Source organism: Triticum urartu, chromosome 4A (assembly GCF_056163025.1).
Source record: "Triticum urartu cultivar PI428250 chromosome 4A, HENAU_Tu73, whole genome shotgun sequence".
In the NCBI taxonomy this organism is placed as follows: Eukaryota; Viridiplantae; Streptophyta; class Magnoliopsida; order Poales; family Poaceae; genus Triticum; species Triticum urartu.
Genome location: NC_141876.1, coordinates 278,242,804 through 278,259,086, shown reverse-complemented (window position 1 = coordinate 278,259,086; position 16,283 = coordinate 278,242,804).

Below are 16,283 nucleotides of genomic sequence, written 5' to 3'. Positions count from 1 at the left end.
ACGCCCTAAGGGCTGTATATATGGAGGAAGAGAGGGGAATTTCGTGGCCCTTGAGGGTGGGGTCCAAAACCAACCCTAACTCTTGTTTCCCCACACATACGGACTCTAAAAATAGCCTATACTTAAGTATTTCGAAATTACATGGGCCTGGCCCATTAATAAGATGACGCAGCACCTAGAATAGCCTATGGACGAATATTATGAAGTGGCATCTTGTATATTTCGTCCAAGGCTTCATGCACTCCTTATGGCGGCTTCAAAGTCCTGAAATCATCACTTGTAACTCCGTTCTTGATCCCCTTGCGCATGCCATCAACTCCATTCGTGTTCTTGCTCCAATGTTCATCCTTCTCCAAGCTAGGACCTTCATTTGTAAGCAAAACAAATGTATCCAATTTAGGCAGCATCATAATCTCATGAACATTAGAATCATTACCAAGAAACGAAAGTACCTGGTAATTTAATTGGTGTGCGCGAGCTCTAGTAATTGGTCCAGTATATGTAACAGTAGGGGCTGTGGGTGTAACAATGGTATTGATGTCCTCATCATCCTCCCCTTCTTGAAATGAAGTCGTCCTCGACGGAAGCTCATCTTCCTCACCCAAATAAGGCTTCAAATCTGCAATGTTAAAAGTGGGACTAACCCCAAAATCTGCAGGTAGCTCAAGTTTATATGCATTATCATTTATTTTCTCTAAAACCTTAAAAGGACCATCAGCACGTGGCATTAGCTTTGATTTGCGCAGATTAGGAAATCTATCTTTACGCAAATGTAACCAAACAAGATCTCCAGGTGCAAACACAACATGTTTTCTACCCTTATCTCCAGCAAGTTTATATTTAGCATTCATACGCTCAATGTTTTCCTTAGTTAACTCATGCATTTTTAAAATCAATTCAGAACGTTCTTTAGCATCAAAATTAACCTTCTCCGAAGATGGAAGAGGCAACAAATCAATAGGTGCACGAGGTAGGAAACCATACACAATTTCAAAAGGGCACATCTTAGTAGTAGAATGCAATGAACGATTATAAGCAAATTCAATATGAGGCAAGCATTCTTCCCACATTTTCTTGTTATTCTTCAAAACAGCCCTAAGCATAGTAGACAATGTTCTATTGACTACTTCAGTTTGTCCATCAGTTTGGGGGTGACAAGTAGTACTAAAAAGCAGCTTAGTCCCCAACTTAGCCCATAAACATCTCCAAAAGTGGCTAAGAAATTTAGTATCACGATCTGAAACAATAGTATTTGGCACACCATGTAAGCGAATAATTTCACGAAAGAACAAATCAGCAACATTAACAGCATCATCGCTTTTATGACATGGTATAAAGTGTGCCATTTTCGAGAACCTATCCACGACAACAAATATGCTATCCCTCCCCTTCTTTGTTCGAGGTAAACCTAAAACAAAGTCCATAGATATATCCTCCCAAGGAACACTAGGTACAGGCAAAGGCATATATAAACCATGAGGATTGAGTCGTGACTTAGCTCTTTGACATGTAGTGCAGCGAGCAACAAAACGCTCAACATCCTGTCTCATCTTTGGCCAAAAGAAATGTGTAGCAAGTATATCCTCCGTCTTCTTGACGCCAAAGTGTCCCATTAATCCTCCTCCATGCGCCTCCTGCAATAACAAAAGACGAATGGAGCTAGCTGGAATGCATAGCTTGTTAGCACGAAACACAAATCCATCGTTAAGAACGAACTTGTTCCAAGTTCTCCCTTCCTTACAATTCTGCAATACATCTTTAAATTCAGCATCATTAACATATTGATCCTTGATGGTCTCCAAACCAAATATTTTAAAGTCAAGTTGTGAAAGCATAGTATAACGACGAGACAAGGCATCAGCAATAACATTTTCTTTACCCTTCTTGTGTTTAATGACATAAGGGAAAGTCTCAATGAATTCAACCCATTTAGCATGTCTACGGTTCAGTTTTGCTTGACTTTTAATGTGTTTCAAAGATTCATGATCAGAATGTATAACAAATTCCTTGGGCCATAAATAATGTTGCCATGTTTCTAAGGTCCGAACAAGAGCATATAATTCTTTATCATAAGTAGAATAGTTCAGACTAGGCCCACTCAATTTTTCAGAAAAGTATGCAACAGGTTTTCCATCTTGTAATAACACACCTCCTAATCCAATTCCACTAGCATCACATTCAAGCTCAAAAGTCTTATTGAAATTAGGAAGTTGGAGTAAAGGAGCATGTGTTAACTTATCTTTCAATACCGTGAAGGCTTCTTCCTGTGCGGTACCCCAAACAAAAGGTACATCCTTCTTTGTGAGCTCGTTGAGAGGTGCAGCAATGGTGCTGAAATCTCTCACAAAACGCCTATAGAAACCAGCGAGGCCAAGGAAACTCCTCACTTGTGTGACCGTTTTGGGCTGCGGCCAACTCTCAATAGCTTCAATCTTGGCTTTATCAACTTCAATTCCCTGTGGAGTAACAACATAGCCAAGAAAAGATACTCGGTCGGTGCAAAAGGTGCACTTTCCAAGGTTACCAAACAAACGTGCATCACGTAGAGCAATAAAAACAGCACGTAAATGTTCCAAATGGTCCTCCAAAGATTTGCTATAAATCAATATGTCATCAAAGTAAACTACCACAAATCGTCCAATGAAGGCACGTAAAACTTCGTTCATTAACCTCATGAAAGTACTAGGTGCATTAGTTAACCCAAAAGGCATGACTAACCACTCATATAATCCAAACTTAGTTTTAAATGCTGTTTTCCATTCATCTCCCAATTTCATACGAATTTGATGGTAACCACTACGCAAATCAACTTTGGAGAATATTGTAGAGCCACTCAATTCATCAAGCATATCATCTAGCCTAGGAATAGGATGACGATAACGAATAGTAATATTATTAATGCCTCTACAATCAACGCACATACGCGACGTACCATCCTTTTTCGGCACTAAAATGATAGGAACAGCACAAGGACTAAGGGATTCGCGTATATAACCTTTGTCGAGCAGTTCTTGTACTTGACGCATAATCTCCTTCGTCTCCTCTGGATTGGTACGGTATGGTGCACGGTTGGGTAATGATGCACCGGGAATTAAGTCAATTTGATGCTCAATCCCGCGAATAGGTGGTAATCCCGGTGGCACGTCTTGTGGAAAGACGTCGGCGAACTCCTGCAAAATGTTAGTGACAGCAGGAGGCAAAGAGGAAGGCGCGTCCTCGAATGAAAATAATGCCTCTTTGCACACAAAAGCATAGCAAACAGATTTGCTAAAATCTAGATCATCAATATCAGATTTGGTGGCAAGTAAACATGCACTTTTCAATTTAATTTCAGAAGCAACACTAGATTGTTTATTATTATTAGGCTGCATTTGTTGCTCAAATTCTTTTGCCACAATTTGATTTTCACTCTTAGTTTTCTCCTGTTTTGCTTTATTAGCTCTATTAATATCATCTTTCAAAATGGAATCAGGAGTCATAGGAAGCAAAGTAATATTTTTATCCTTATGAACAAGAGTATACTGATTGTTTCTACCATGGTGAATAGAATTTTTATCAAATTGCCATGGTCTACCAAGTAATAAGGAACATGCTTGCATAGGTACCACATCACAATCAACATAATCAGCATATGTAGAGATACTAAAATGCACACGAACAGTACGTGTTACCTTAACCTTGCCGCTGTTGTTGAACCATTGGATGTAGTAAGGATGTGGATGTGGTCTTGTGGTGAGAGATAGCTTGTCCACCATCTCGATGCTAGCCAAGTTGTTGCAACTCCCTCCATCTATGATCACGCGAACAGAACGTTCCTTCACAACTCCCTTTGTATGGAACAAATTATGCCTCTGATTTTGCTCAGCTTGTGTAACTTGCACACTCAAAACACGTTGAGCAACTAAACATTCATACCTGTCAGCATCTTCAGGAGCCATGTATTGCGTCTCATGATCAGAATCGTCTCCACCGTGTTCGTCACGTGTAATAAGAGCCAAAGTCTCCTCATCATAGTCACTAGCGGACTCATACCCACCATCTTCAGTAACAATCATCACACGCTTAGATGGGCATTCTCTCGCATAATGACCTCCACCCTTGCAACGTCGACAAATAATATCATGTGTCTGCCCTGTTGATGCCATGGATGAAGAAGAGCTCTTTGCAGGCCCAGAAGGTGTGCTCTTGGCAGATAGTGGTGATTGTGCCTGCTTTATTGTATCACGGTTGGAGGTGGCAGCCGACGGAGGCGCCGGTGAAGCAGAATGTGTGGAAGTAGATGATGCACGTGGTGTCCATGAAGAAGGTCGACCTGCAGAAAAGTTAGTCCGCGCCAATGCCTGTCGATCCTGCACTTCACGTTCAGCTTTACAAGCAAGATGGAATAAACGAGTGATATTAGTATACTCCTTATACTCTAGAATCGTCTGAATCTCTCTATTTAATCCACCCATAAAACGTTCAAGCATAGCTTCATTCTCCTCAACAATACCACATCTAATCATGCCAGTTTGTAATTCCTGATAATATTCTTCTACAGAATTTTTTCCCTGTCTTAAGCGCTGCAATTTTTGAAGTAATTCACGTTGATAATATGGTGGAACCCAACGAGTACGCATAGCAGTTTTCAAAGCAGCCCAAGTAGCAGGAATGGGATATAATCTACAATGCTCAGACCACCAAACACATGCAAAACTAGTGAATGCACAAACAGCAGCAGGAACACGTCTCTCCTCGGGATATTGTAAACATGTAAATCGTTGTTCAGTTTCTAACTCCCAAGTAAGATACATATCAGGAACATATCTACCCTCAAATGGTGGAATATTCAATTTTAGTTTAGGGAGATGGTCATGATCTCGTACCTGAGGGTGAGCCCTACCATTGCCATTATTTGCATGTGGACGACCTGATGGTTGCTGTGCTGGTGGTGGCACGTAGTTCTGATTTTGATCAACCTCATCCTCGTAATCGCCAGCAAAATCATCCTCCTCCGCATCAGCAGCAGGAGCCACAGAAGTAGCAACAGCAGCACCAACAGTTTGGCCAGGTGCAAGAGGGAGACGGCTCGCTCGGCGGAGGGCTGTTTCACGATGTGTAGGTAGTCGTCGTTGTTGTTGTTGTAGAGGTGCGTTAGGTGCAGCCGGTGGTGGTGGTGGAAGACGCGCGAGCAATTCATTAAACCTGTCATCGAGCTTTGTTTCGAACGTCTTCTCCATGTCATCTATCTTCTCCATGGCCTCTTCAAATCTGTTTAGCACATCCTGCACCTGTCCATTCATCATTTGCTGAAATTTATCATGCAACTCCTGATTCGTCATGTTCTCCCAGTCAGTCTCGTCGGCTTGTGATCCTGCCATGGTTAGCAACAATAGAAAACACACAAGAATATGATCCTACAGAATACTAACAAGAGGTGGTGGTGGCGGGTGTCACAAATCCGTCAAGCAAATCTCAAATTCTTACCAGTTCTTACCCAGCAGCAGGCGGTGATCGGCAACCGTTGTAGTCAAAACTCTCAAAAAGCTTGGATAGAGCGATTGCCAGGGAGAGTCAAACGCACGACGTAGAGGTATGTGGAGCTGGGAAGGCTTATAGTATGGTAGCAAAAAGGGTCAGCAATAATCAATTCAGAGATGCAAAGTTGAATAAACACTCAACGACGGTACTGTGCTGGTCCTAGGCTAGACCGTGCTAGAGACGCGAGCCTAGAACACTAACAAAATCACGGCGCTGCACGTAAATAAGGGAAAAGCACACTCTGGAACTTTTTTTTTTCGCTTTTTTTTTTTGCGCTCCTCTTTTTTTTTTTTGCGCTCCTCTTTTTTTTTTGCGCTCCTCTTTTTTTTTTTGCGAAAAATTACTATAATGGCGAGTGTCTCAAAACTCTTCCCTCGTCAAACTGATAGTATGGGCACGAAATTTTTTTTTCCCACTTTTTTTTTCGGAAATCAGGGCAGCGACGACGAAAAAGTGCGACAAAAAATCACTATGATGGCACGTGGCTCAAAAGACTCAGAAAAGCCTAAAAATAGGATAGGGAAAAAAAAAATTTTGCCCGAGAAAATTTTGGCCTAAAAACTGCCCGGGGGTCTCCAGACTCTTTTTTTTTCTTTTTTTTTTCCGAGACCTACGCAGGCAAGGAAACACGAATCGGAATTGAGATTGATCTCAAGAACAAACCTAATATGAGAAGAACTCGGATTGGTGGTGGATATATGGTTGTGGTATATGGCAGCGGTGGTGGTATATGGTAGCGGTGGTGGTATGTGGTATATGGATAAGGATTCAGAGCGGTGGCGGATAAGCAAAAGTGGTAGATGGGCGATGATGATGGTGCGGCGGCGGCGTGACAACTTATGACCAGAACTCGAAACTCTAAAAGACTAGACTCTAAGACCAGCAACTTGACACGACGATGCAACCGCAAATTCAACAAAGCAAAAACCCTAAAAAGATTATGCAAAGGCTCAGATTGGTTCGGATATGATGAACTAACCCTAATTTTTTTTGTGGCTTTTTCGTGGACTGTAGGTATGAAGAACAGACTCGATCTAATCTACGAAAAACTACAAAATCTCACCGAGCAACCTGGAAATCTGATACCACTTGATAGAGGCAAAGGTGTCCCGATGTTTCGATGAGATGGTGGCTATCGTTTTCTGTGGGAGTCGACCTTGACGATCCGACTACGAACGTGCGAGACGTCGCGCCTTAGCAATCGCTAAACCAACTTCCGAGGGGTTATTGACCACGCCGGAGCACGATCAACCTGACCACGAGGGCCTGTTTCCTGCGAGCAAACGAAGAACAAGCAAGAAACTGAGATTGCAATCTGGATATTGCGAATATAAGATGAAAGCTTTATTGATCAAGGTGGGGTTCGGTGACGTCTTGGTCTGGTCGTTGGACACAAACGAAGTACGCGAAGTTGCAGCTATGGCGAACTTTTAATCTAAACAAAACCCAAGTCTAAACGACGCCCTAAGGGCTGTATATATGGAGGAAGAGAGGGGAATTTCGTGGCCCTTGAGGGTGGGGTCCGAAACCAACCCTAACTCTTGTTTCCCCACACATACGGACTCTAAAAATAGCCTATACTTAAGTATTTCGAAATTACATGGGCCTGGCCCATTAATAAGATGACGCAGCACCTAGAATAGCCTATGGACGAATATTATGAAGTGGCATCTTGTATATTTCGTCCAAGGCTTCATGCACTCCTTATGGCGGCTTCAAAGTCCTGAAATCATCACTTGTAACTCCGTTCTTGATCCCCTTGCGCATGCCATCAACTCCATTCGTGTTCTTGCTCCAATGTTCATCCTTCTCCAAGCTAGGACCTTCATTTGTAAGCAAAACAAATGTATCCAATTTAGGCAGCATCATAATCTCATGAACATTAGAATCATTACCAAGAAACGAAAGTACCTGGTAATTTAATTGGCGTGCGCGAGCTCTAGTAATTGGTCCAGTATATGTAACAGTAGGGGCTGTGGGTGTAACAATGGTATTGATGTCCTCATCATGGGCCGAGGGAAGCAGGGCGTCCTGGCTGGCCGGCCAGAAGGAGAGGGAGGCTGCTGGGCTCTCCACTCCCTCTCTCATCTCTTCTTTATTTCCTAATTAACAAATAAACAGAGAAAAAAGAAATGTAGAGAGAGATAGGAGAAGAATTTGAGCAGGAGGACAATTTTCCTGGACTCATAAAAAGGAGCTTGATCCAAGAAAAATACATTTGGCACCGTTTGGAAGGATTGCATTCGAACACATTTCAATGTGAATCAAATAAGTTTGAATTAGGAAAACATTTTTGGAGAGTCCAAAAATGTTTGGAATTTTGTGGAGAATGGGAAAACGTTGAAAGAAAATATGGGCAAAGTTTGGGGACCAAACTTGAAGTATAAGAACATGAAATTATTTTGCAAGTGTGTTAGAATATTTATTATAGCTCCCTAATAATATTGGGAGACTTTTATATATTGTAAAGAGAAATCACCATGTGCATCTCCCTCGATTTAAATGGATCGAAGATCCATGCAATTTATTTAGTTGAGTTTTAAAAAGGGGGTGCATGATGACATGATGCAATGCAAGAGATGCCATGATGAATGCAACAAAGCAATCGAAACACATGAAAACAACGAAAAACATGTAAGCCGACTGGAGCGTCGGTCTCGGGGAATCACAACACTCCACCACTACGAGAGAATCTCGTCCCGAGATCTAGGATGTCACCGGAGAGAAATGAAAGAGGAAGAGAAGAGGTACAACTAAGTTTCTTCTTTGACAAACGAGTGAAACCAAAGAACCTCGAGAGGTTGAGCAAATAGAAAGGAAGAATGCCATGAATATGAACAAAGTTGAAAACACTTGGTTAGGAAAGAGGAACAAGGAAGAACAAATTCGGGCAACACTCCGGTTGAAAAGAGATGCAAGACTTGATAAGCCGAAAAGAACTTGAGCAGAGGGCACAACACTCCGGTTAAATGGGAAAGAACATGATCTTCACAATTCGAGATGATGAGAGAAAGAGCAACATAACAAAACCTCCGGAAGAAAAGATAGAATGGAATGGAATGAACGGAGGAGAACACAGGATCTTGAGAGAGCACACTTATTTTAGAGTAAAGCTTGACGGATCTTAACTCCAAGAGAAATCTTGAAGAGCAATAGAAGAATGCAAAGAATCCTTGACGAACTACCATGTAGAGACTCCATGAATAACTCCGGTAATGAAAAGGATGATAGAAAGAAAGAGAAGTTGAAAACACAAGGTGAAGCCTTGTAATGATTTAGATGGATCTTCTTGATGATGAGAACTTGGAACTCCGGGAAAAGAAAAGATGAAACAATTGAGACCGAGAATTTATTTATCGTGAACAAACTCTAGAAGATGAGTCCATTGCTTGGATGAAGCAAGAATAAGAATTACCTTATGCTTATCCTTCACCAATTTAAATTGATGACAAGAAGAGAATTTGGCATACTACTTATTCCTGTTGCAAAGGATTGAAGCGAGTTATAGCACAGACTTGCGAAGGTATTCACGGAACCACCGGTAGGACTGAAACACGAATAAATTAATATGATAAAGAAGGAAGAGAAAAATCTTGAATGAACCACCATAAGAATTGAAAAATGAACGTAGCAAAGGCACAATTCACCGGGAAGAATTGGGAAAACGAATGAAGATACTTGAAGGAATTTACATACATGAGAACGAATAGATCCCGAGCTGATTAGAGAATAATTGAATGATGCACCGGTTAGATTTGGAGAACGAGAGCTGAAAGCTGAGAATGAATAAACCCAAAATTATGGCCTTCGGAGAATCAAACTGAAAAGAATCTTGAATTGCTCCGGATGGGTGAAAAGAATTTTCGCAATCGAAAACAATTATGAGAGGATAGCATCAAGCTAGATCACGAATCTTCGAGAGAAAGGATAAGTTTTGAGAGAAACTCTTCTTCGGTCTACAAATGTTGAGAATGACGATGAGAAACACCACCATGAATTATTTAGACACTCCGGAAGAATCACAAGCGAAGAGGTTGAGCCAACGATGAAAAAAAATTGACCGATCTTGGAGAAATACACATGACTCATGATAATTCATTCTTACGTCAAACTTGGAAAATAATTTGAGAGTAACTTCGGGAAGATTAAAAGAGTCAGGTAAGATCCTGGGAAAAGACCTGTGGGTTAGGGCCCACTCAAAAGAAACACCGTTGAATGATTGCTTGAAAAGAGAGATTGCACCGGTTGAATTAAATGGCTTGAATGAGGTAACGTCCTCGCAAAAGCTTGAACGGATTGATAATGGGAACTTGAATCTTTTGAGATATCTTCAAAACTCCAGAACAAATGAATAGCGAGAAGTGAATGACTAAGACGTGCACCAGCATGAGAAGGTATTAGAACCGAGCAAAGGATATGATCGACAAAGCTTGAATTAAATCCACCAGAGAAGACAAAGGACGAAGAATGACGAACTTGAAGCTCCGTTAGTATCTTCAAGAGGACCACCAGGTAAGAACATTGATTGAAAAGAATGAAGAAACTTCACATCCATAAAAGGGTACTTGATTAAGAAATCTGAGTCCTTGAAGAAAAAGGGTGGGAGGGTGCGAAAATAAAGACAATTTGGGACGAATGAAACAAACAACATTGGGAAAAACTGAGAGGTGATCTTGCGAATGTTGAAATGATCGGATCCTCTTGAAGAGAAACACACCGGTTGAAAAAGGATTGACATGACAATCTCGATTATCAAGAAGGATTAGTATTCACATAAGAACATGAGAACACCGCTTAGGAAAGGTATGGAATCAACATTTGACTTCGAAGCAACTCGAATACCACAACTGAAAAACAAAACAAAGTATTAGCTTGCAAAATAAGCTGGAACAAACATATGATAGATCCCATATCGTATCATGTGTCTGTTGGAAGATATTCTAGGAGCTACTTGAATTCCCACTTATAAACTCCCGAAACTTTCCAGTTATGCAATCAGGTGTTGGGGATACAGGGGAAGCATAATATCTCACCCAAAACTAGCAAATCCTACATCCAGCTCTATCCATCCTTCAACACATAACCAAGAAACCTTCGGAAATCATTTACCTCAACCTTTGAAAAACATCCGTTATACGAGTTATGGCAATACTCCCGAACTCCCGCCCCAGTACTGGTGGCGTCGAGGTTATCTCACCAACAAATGCATAAAAGAGATTTTCGATGTCGGCGAACTCAGGTATTCCAGAACTGCAACGATAAAATTGTGACGACAACACCTCGGAGCTCAACTCCCCGGGACACTGCCACAACCCCTAAATGTCAGGAGTCACCAAGAACAATGTTCTCGTCACAAAACCATCGGAACGATTCCAAGATACCCGCGTGATCCCAAATTTTTTTCGTGAAATTTGAGAAGAGAAGAGTCAAAACTCTATGTCAGGAGGCCTCACTAGAGCGACGAAGCGACTGAGGAGTAAAAAGAATCCTACTCTCTGATATATATAATCCTATAAGACTCAAAACATTTTTCTAGACTGAACAACATGAGCGATTCGATCAAGCAGGGGGCTCCTAAGTCGGGGAAGGCTTTGATTACCAACTTGTAACACCCACGATGTGGCTATATCTCCCACGTGTCGGAGCACGACTTAGAGGCATAACCGCATAGTAGGCATGTCGCAAGAGGGGTAATATTTACACATCCCATGTACTGAATAAGAAAGGGATAAAGAGTTAGCTTACAATCGCCACATCACACAATACATAAATATAGCATTACATCATCCAGAATACAATCAAGGTCCGACTACGGAACCAACATAAAAGAAGACCACCCCTAATGCTAGATTCCCGATCGGCCCGACTGGGCTCCACTACTGATCAACCGGAAAATGAAACAACACAACGACCACGATATTCACCGAGCTCCTCCTTGAGCTCAGTTGCGTCACCTGCATCGGTATCATCGGCACCTGAAACTGGTTTTGGAAGTAATCTGTGAGTCATGGGGACTCAGCAATCTCACACCCTCGCGGTCAAGACTATTTAAGCTTATGGGTAGGGAAAAGGTAGTGATAGAGGCAAAGGTGTCCCGATGTTTTGATGAGATGGTGGCTATCGTTTTCTGTGGGAGTCGACCTTGACGATCCGACTACGAACGTGCGAGACGTCGCGCCTTAGCAATCGCTAAACCAACTTCCGAGGGGTTATTGACCACGCCGGAGCACGATCAACCTGACCACGAGGGCCTGTTTCCTGCGAGCAAACGAAGAACAAGCAAGAAACTGAGATTGCAATCTGGATATTGCGAATATAAGATGAAAGCTTTATTGATCAAGGTGGGGTTCTGTGACGTCTTGGTCTGGTCGTTGGACACAAACGAAGTACGCGAAGTTGCAGCTATGGCGAACTTTTAATCTAAACAAAACCCAAAGTCTAAACGACGCCCTAAGGGCTGTATATATGGAGGAAGAGAGGGGAATTTCGTGGCCCTTGAGGGTGGGGTCCGAAACCAACCCTAACTCTTGTTTCCCCACACATACGGACTCTAAAAATAGCCTATACTTAAGTATTTCGAAATTACATGGGCCTGGCCCATTAATAAGGTGACGCAGCACCTAGAATAGTCTATGGACGAATATTATGAAGTGGCATCTTGTATATTTCGTCCATGGCTTCATGCACTCCTTATGGCGGCTTCAAAGTCCTGAAATCATCACTTGCAACTCCGTTCTTGATCCCCTTGCGCATGCCATCAACTTCATGCGTGTTCTTGCTCCAATGTTCATCCTTCTCCAAGCTAGGCCCTTCATTTGAAAGCAAAACAAATGTATCCAATTTAGGCAGCATCATAATCTCATGAACATTAGAATCATTACCAAGAAACGAAAGTACCTGGTAATTTAATTGGCGTGCGCGAGCTCTAGTAATTGGTCCGTTATATGTAACAGTAGGGGCTGTGGGTGTAACAATGGTATTGATGTCCTCATCATCCTCCCCTTCTTGAAATGAAGTCGTCCTCGACGGAAGCTCATCTTCCTCACCCAAATAAGGCTTCAAATCTGCAATATTAAAAGTGGGACTAACCCCAAAATCTGCAGGTAGCTCAAGTTTATATGCATTATCATTTATTTTCTCTAAAACCTTAAAAGGACCATCAGCACGTGGCATTAGCTTTGATTTGCGCAGATTAGGAAATCTATCTTTACGCAAATGTAACCAAACAAGATCTCCAGGTGCAAACACAACATGTTTTCTACCCTTATCTCCAGCAAGTTTATATTTAGCATTCATACGCTCAATGTTTTCCTTAGTTAACTCATGCATTTTTAAAATCAATTCAGAACGTTCTTTAGCATCAAAATTAACCTTCTCCGAAGATGGAAGAGGCAACAAATCAATAGGTGCACGAGGTAGGAAACCATACACAATTTCAAAAGGGCACATCTTAGTAGTAGAATGCAATGAACGATTATAAGCAAATTCAATATGAGGCAAGCATTCTTCCCACATTTTCTTGTTATTCTTCAAAACAGCCCTAAGCATAGTAGACAATGTTCTATTGACTACTTCAGTTTGTCCATCAGTTTGGGGGTGACAAGTAGTACTAAAAAGCAGCTTAGTCCCCAACTTAGCCCATAAACATCTCCAAAAGTGGCTAAGAAATTTAGTATCACGATCTGAAACAATAGTATTTGGCACACCATGTAAGCGAATAATTTCACGAAAGAACAAATCAGCAACATTAACAGCATCATCGCTTTTATGACATGGTATAAAGTGTGCCATTTTCGAGAACCTATCCACGACAACAAATATGCTATCCCTCCCCTTCTTTGTTCTAGGTAAACCTAAAACAAAGTCCATAGATATATCCTCCCAAGGAACACTAGGTACAGGCAAAGGCATATATAAACCATGAGGATTGAGTCGTGACTTAGCTCTTTGACATGTAGTGCAGCGAGCAACAAAACGCTCAACATCCCGTCTCATCTTTGGCCAAAAGAAATGTGTAGCAAGTATATCCTCCGTCTTCTTGACGCCAAAGTGTCCCATTAATCCTCCTCCATGCGCCTCCTGCAACAACAAAAGACGAACGGAGCTAGCTGGAATGCATAGCTTGTTAGCACGAAACACAAATCCATCGTTAAGAACGAACTTGTTCCAAGTTCTCCCTTCCTTACAATTCTGCAATACATCTTTAAATTCAGCATCATTAACATATTGATCCTTGATGGTCTCCAAACCAAATATTTTAAAGTCAAGTTGTGAAAGCATAGTATAACGACGAGACAAGGCATCAGCAATAACATTTTCTTTACCCTTCTTGTGTTTAATGACATAAGGGAAAGTCTCAATGAATTCAACCCATTTAGCATGTCGACGGTTCAGTTTTGCTTGACTTTTAATGTGTTTCAAAGATTCATGATCAGAATGTATAACAAATTCCTTGGGCCATAAATAATGTTGCCATGTTTCTAAGGTCCGAACAAGAGCATATAATTCTTTATCATAAGTAGAATAGTTCAGACTAGGCCCACTCAATTTTTCAGAAAAGTATGCAACAGGTTTTCCATCTTGTAATAACACACCTCCTAATCCAATTCCACTAGCATCACATTCAAGCTCAAAAGTCTTATTGAAATTAGGAAGTTGGAGTAAAGGAGCATGTGTCAACTTATCTTTCAATACCGTGAAGGCTTCTTCCTGTGCGGTACCCCAAACAAAAGGTACATCCTTCTTTGTAAGCTCGTTGAGAGGTGCAGCAATGGTGCTGAAATCTCTCACAAAACGCCTATAGAAACCAGCGAGGCCAAGGAAACTCCTCACTTGTGTGACCGTTGTGGGCTGCGGCCAACTCTCAATAGCTTCAATCTTGGCTTTATCAACTTCAATTCCCTGTGGAGTAACAACATAGCCAAGAAAAGATACTCGGTCGGTGCAAAAGGTGCACTTTCCAAGGTTACCAAACAAACGTGCATCACGTAGAGCAATAAAAACAGCACGTAAATGTTCCAAATGTTCCTCCAAAGATTTGCTATAAATCAATATGTCATCAAAGTAAACTACCACAAATCGTCCAATGAAAGCACGTAAAACTTCGTTCATTAACCTCATGAAAGTACTAGGTGCATTAGTTAACCCAAAAGGCATGACTAACCACTCATATAATCCAAACTTAGTTTTAAATGCTGTTTTCCATTCATCTCCCAATTTCATACGAATTTGATGGTAACCACTACGCAAATCAACTTTGGAGAATATTGTAGAGCCACTCAATTCATCAAGCATATCATCTAGCCTAGGAATAGGATGACGATAACGAATAGTAATATTATTAATGCCTCTACAATCAACGCACATACGCGACGTACCATCCTTTTTCGGCACTAAAATGATAGGAACAGCACAAGGACTAAGGGATTCGCGTATATAACCTTTGTCGAGCAGTTCTTGTACTTGACGCATAATCTCCTTCGTCTCCTCTGGATTGGTACGGTATGGTGCCCGGTTGGGTAATGATGCACCGGGAATTAAGTCAATTTGATGCTCAATCCCGCGAATAGGTGGTAATCCCGGTGGCACGTCTTGTGGAAAGACGTCGGCGAACTCCTGCAAAATGTTAGTGACAGCAGGAGGCAAAGAGGAAGGCACGTCCTCGAATGAAAATAATGCCTCTTTGCACACAAAAGCATAGCAAACAGATTTGCTAAAATCTAGATCATCAATATCAGATTTGGTGGCAAGTAAACATGCACTTTTCAATTTAATTTCAGAAGCAACACTAGATTGTTTATTATTATTAGGCTGCATTTGTTGCTCAAATTCTTTTGCCACAATCTGATTTTCACTCTTAGTTTTCTCCTGTTTTGCTTTATTAGCTCTATTAATATCATCTTTCAAAATGGAATCAGGAGTCATAGGAAGCAAAGTAATATTTTTATCCTTATGAACAAGAGTATACTGATTGTTTCTACCATGGTGAATAGAATTTTTATCAAATTGCCATGGTCTACCAAGTAATAAGGAACATGCTTGCATCGGTACCACATCACAATCAACATAATCAGCATATGTAGAGATACTAAAATGCACACGAACAGTACGTGTTACCTTAACCTTGCCGCTGTTGTTGAACCATTGGATGTAGTAAGGATGTGGATGTGGTCTTGTGGTGAGAGATAGCTTCTCCACCATCTCGATGCTAGCCAAGTTGTTGCAACTCCCTCCATCTATGATCACGCGAACAGAACGTTCCTTCACAACTCCCTTTGTATGGAACAAATTATGCCTCTGATTTTGCTCAGCTTGTGTAACCTGCACACTCAAAACACGTTGAGCAACTAAACATTCATACCTGTCAGCATCTTCAGGAGCCATGTATTGCGTCTCATGATCAGAATCGTCTCCACCGTGTTCGTCACGTGTAATAAGAGCCAAAGTCTCCTCATCATAGTCACTAGCGGACTCATACCCACCATCCTCAGTAACAATCATCACACGCTTAGATGGGCATTCTCTCGCATAATGACCTCCACCCTTGCAACGTCGACAAATAATATCATGTGTTTGCCCTGTTGATGCCATGGATGAAGAAGAGCTCTTTGCAGGCCCAGAAGGTGTGCTCTTGGCAGATAGTGGTGATTGTGCCTGCTTTATTGTATCACGGTTGGAGGTGGCAGCCGACGGAGGCGCCGGTGAAGCAGAACGTGTGGAAGTAGATGATGCACGTGGTGTCCATGAAGAAGGTCGACCTGCAG